We start from the raw sequence: 5,000 nt of genomic DNA, 5'->3' as shown, positions 1-5,000 counted from the left end.
CAACTCTTAATCTATTTCTGGAAATAGAGGCTTGGGTGCTATGAGTCTGCCTCCTTCTGTGCACAGGGCTCTGTAGGTACCCAGGGTTAACAGTAGGAGACAATTAGCCTCTTGATAATGGTGGTAACTGCATGCCTGTGTGGATCAAGGACAGTGAGTGACCAACCCACCATGTGCCAGGAACCTGCCCTGCTGTATAATAGCATCTTCCCAATCAGTGGTCTTGCAACAACGCCATCAGAGAGAGCCAGGTCCTTGCCCAAAAATGACATCACTAAATACAAGAAGGTAGCAAGATTCTTGCAGGTATGCACCAAGTCCAAAATGTCCTTTGACAAAGGAAAATAATAGAACCAAAGAAAAAGAATTAGACAAGAGTACCTAATTAACAGTAGGATGAGGACTACACCAGAACCTTCCCTCTGTTCAGGCCCAGCCATTTGTGACAGGCTACCTGTCTGCCACCTTCTCTAAGGCCAAGGGTTTGCCCTTCTGTGAGCTTACAACCAGAGAGCTGTTCATTGATAGGGCCGGCTGCTATTGCAGCTGCCTCTGGAACATGGGCCGACTGGAGCGCTGCAAGGCATGAATATATATACACACAGTGGGCTTGCTTGTCACCTTCTGTACCACATCGTACACGTAAGACCAGGGCTCAGGGATCCCTAAAGTAAAGTGCCACCATTTACCCATTCTGGTAACAACATACAAGGCTGCCACCCAGGAGAGTGAAGCTGGTGAGTAGGTTGTGACAGAACAGAAGGATGGACTGACGTGGCAGAGGGGGCAGACTCTGGATTCCTCTGCAGGAGGAAGGCAGCCTCCACCATGACCGAGACCCGTAGAGAAGGAGCCCAGGAGCTGGCAGTGTGCTGGAACAGAATGGAGACTCTCCTGCTTACATATGGCTGAGCCATTTACATGAAGGCGCCCATCTCTGTGCTCTGGCACAGTGGAGGGGGGTCAAGGAAAATCTGGAAGCAGTATCCAAACTGAAACACGGAAGCAGAAAAATAAACCGTGTAGAAAACTCAGCATCCCCTGAGTCATCCAAACCCGATTTCTGTCGCACAACATCAACTAATGCGGCTGATGAGAAAAGGTGGCTTCTCAGACAACAGGTGACATACTGTTTCTCTAGGGGCAGGGCACCCCTACTTTCAGAAAGTCACGTGAATGTCTCACCTCCTGGGACATTTCCCATGTCCCTCTCTTACTCAGTACTCATCTTGGCCGTAGTGTCCACGTGGGGATTATGTGCCTGGGTCACGTCCTCCGCCTTCTGAGCTTAAGACGTCCTAGCTTAATCCCAGCACCTTCCAGTGCTGGCCTAGACAGGTGCTCAGTACACTCCTCAGACTGTTTCAAGACATACTCGATTGTCCTTGAGAACTGTGTCATGAAAAAGGAAAAAAAAAAGCACACAGAGATGCCCTCCTTCCGTGAGCTTACGCAATGCCTTTTCCTATCCCTGCAACCCTATCATCTTATCCATCATGCTGACGGCATGTCACAGCTTGCTGAGCCACTAACATGCCCCCCCAACCTCCTATGCCTTTCCTACACCCTAGACCCAGGCAGTGGACCTCTCTTTATTTCCTCCAAGCTGCCTGTCAGGTGTCAAAGAACCAAAGATGAATATGGAGACATGAATGAGCCTGGCAGGGAGAGGGACAGGCCAGGGGGAGGAAACCAAAGGATTCCTTTAGCTCTCAAAGATATATATATATATATATATATATATATATATATATATATATATATATATATCTTTATGCTATTATGTATATTATGTAAGTATATTATGATATACATGTAGTGTCACATCAGTACCAGGCACCATCATCCAGAAGTTAGCAAACACCTGCCACATGGATGAACGCAGAGACTTACTCAGGACCATAAACAGAAAGGGCAGAGCCAGCTGGTGGGTTTTTGTGGTCTGTATGGCATGATGCCAACTGTCACCTCAGGCCTGGGTTCATGGTCTTCTCTGTCTAAGCACCTCTGGGACTTGGGCAAGCGACCATGCCTGTCTGAGCTCCCAATCTTTCATCCCAAAAAGGAGGATGGATTCAAGCATTCTCCTTCTGAGAATTGTTCATGGAATTATGCACACGAAGCACTTAGCACAAAACCTAGCACTGGGCAGACATTCAATAAAGAGAAGTTATTTCTGGTTATAGAAATGATGTTTCATCTGCAAGGATGATCCCTACGGTGACAAGGGCAGGATCTCCATGGTGACAGGAGCGGTCCCCCACCAGGCCCACCCGCGCAGCTGGCAGTATCCTGACATGCTCGGGGAAACTCTTGCCAAATGCACACAGCTGACTCTTGAGTCCGGGAGAAGGACAGTTCACCTCCACAAGGTGGCAGCTCATTTGGGTACCTTTCATCACACAAAATCGAATAGCAATCCCAGGTCAAGAACTCCACCAGCTAGAAAGCCAGTTAGCTAGCTGGTTACACGTCTGATAAGCCTCAAGCAGGATGGGCTAGGAGCAGGGGTAACCATGGATAGATATTAATCCACTTGACACTCTGGCTGTGAATTTACATATGAGCTTATGTTTCTATAACAGGACAAAAGTGGTAGCATCCAAGAGACAGAAGAAGATATAGAAAAGAGGAGACAATATGTACCAGATCCTGTAGAGACCCGCTGGGTAGCCTCTCTTCACCAAGGATAAGAAGCAAAAGCTAACCCATCTGGCAGATGGTCTGTGACTGGACAAGTTTGGCTCCTATGGGAAGAGAGCCCCTGGTTCTACAGTGCCCTTCTCCTTCATCCATGAACTGAAGAAAATGGAGGAGAAAAATGTTGAGGGATCAGAGGGGCTTAGGCTAAGCACCAGAAGGTAAGCCAAATAGGGAAATTCAGTTGAAGGCCCATTTAGAGCCAGGGCTAATGGATGTCATTAGCACATGCATGTCAGACTTGACAAGTTGAGGCAGGAGGATCACAAGTTCAGGGCTCTACCTAGGTCTGATAGCCTGGACAACCATGAGTTCTTATCTCAAATATAAAATAAAAAGGAGCTAAGTAGAAGAGCACCTGCTTAGAATCCCCCAGTGAGAGGCTGGGGGTGTGGCTCAGTGGTAGAGCCCCTGCCTAGAATCCCCCAGTGAGGGGCTGAGGACATGGCTCAGTGGTAGAGCCCCTGCCTAGAATCCCCCAGTGAGGGGCTGAGGGCGTGGCTCAGTGGTAGAGCCCCTGCCAGGAATCACCCAATGAGGGGCTGGGGGTGTGACTCAGTGTTAGAAAGCTTGCCTACGGGTTCCAAAGGCCTATATCGATTCAATGATGGAATGAAAGAGCATGAACACAGCCACTTCTCTCAGAAACCTGGCTTCTCCACCTCACTGCCTTTCAGTCTCAGTTTCCCTATCTGTAAAGTGGGAGTGATGACATGACCTTTTCCTAGGGCTGCAATGGCAGGGATCATAGGAAGAAAGGTGTTCTGTATACTTCTTTCTTCACACACTAGGAGGTACGCCTTAGCCCTGTGCCCCCCCCACACACACACATCCACCCCAGGTTTGAACTGAAGAATCAGCAGACTCCAGCTTAAGTTGGAGAACCAAGCAGAAACTCTCAAGAGACAGACCTAGAGAACTATGTTCTCCGACCAACTGTGTGAATAGCTAAGTTAAAACGAATGAATGCTGAACAGAATTTTCAGATCCATTCCTTCAGCTGTCGTGAACATACCATAGAGGCTGTGAGTACGATTCTCCTGCTGGATAGCTCAAATCAGAACTTTCTACCCAGGAGCACATTCTGCCATGCTGCCTATGCAGGGACCTGTCCCTGCACCTCCTAAATCCTCTGGGCCCCATGCCTCACCCTGCAACCTCCTCCCTAACCCCAGCCCATATCACACATACATCTTCCTTCCTTTAAGAACACTTCTCAATCTATGACAGTGCCAGGACCCCTTTGAGAAGCTAGCAAAAGCCAACAAAGGTAGCCACCTGAACTGTCTCACAGCCTGGGAGAGAGGGGTAGGTCCAACCCTGAATCACAGTTATAAATTGCTTCCTTGTCTGTCCTGTCTCCCCCCTTCTGATTGCTTCAAAGGAGAGAGTATGCAGTGGGCACCATCAGTCTTTAACACCACCCTGACGCTTGCTAATCTTTCGGATGAGAGATACAGTGTCCGATACAGGCTGCAGGCAGGCAGGAGAATCTGGCTCCAATTTAATGACATTGTTTGATTTCACCGCATTTATTTTTATGGTTATTTTCTCTTTATGGCAAGTGATTCTGGGTCCTCATTTATAGGAGTGACACACTTTCCTTTTAAAAATAATTTATTTGAGTTAAAACGTGTGTAAATAATAGCGTTCAGGCGGTCTGTGTGGTATGAAGATATGTCAAACAGTGTGGCAGGTTTGGGGGGTACATGATGCTGCGACTGGCTCTAGGCAAATCATAATCCCAGAGGGGTCTGGAAAGAATCCCTCGAGAAGGAGGGTCTTGGTCTCCTAGTTAATAAGCAGGATTTGCTAGTAAGATTTCCAACACTCAGTCCTCTAAGGGAATTTGGACAGCTTCCGAGGGAAGGCTCTCAACTGCCAGTTTGGGTGGTAGTAGTTATTAAGCCTCGATAGGGATAAAGATGCTGATAAAAAAAAATGAAAAAGCTGCACTGACCCATTATCAATTAAAGACAGGATACTTCATCTCCAGGTATCTGCTCCAGTGTCTCCTGAGCAGCCCCACTTCTGTGCCTGCCGTGCTGGAGGGTGGCTCCAGAGCCTGGGAGACGTGCTTACCATCTGTGGGTCCAGGGTATCTGGCAGGGACATGCAGGGATGTTCCCACTATCACCTGTCTGTCAGGATATGGAAATACCTCCTGTCCCCACAGGACCCCTGCAGGGTCTCTGTGAGGTTAAGACCCGTCCATCTTCCCTAGGCTAAGTCACAGGCATGGACTTGTGAAACTGCCGGGACATTGGTGGGGCTGAGAATGGAGAGCCCTGAGATGGGTA

At 48.4% G+C, this 5,000-nt stretch overlaps 1 protein-coding gene across 3 annotated transcripts in view; it reads right to left on the bottom strand.

The window, feature by feature from the left end:
- The window catches only part of Tshz3 (teashirt zinc finger homeobox 3), an 80,758-nt gene that overhangs the window by 34,087 nt on the left and 41,671 nt on the right, over positions 1-5,000 (bottom strand). The window lies entirely within an intron of this gene.

The sequence above is a fragment of the Mus caroli genome, chromosome 7, assembly GCF_900094665.2.
Source record: "Mus caroli chromosome 7, CAROLI_EIJ_v1.1, whole genome shotgun sequence".
Taxonomy (NCBI): domain Eukaryota; kingdom Metazoa; phylum Chordata; class Mammalia; order Rodentia; family Muridae; genus Mus; species Mus caroli.
This window is presented reverse-complemented; position numbering and strand designations above follow the sequence as displayed.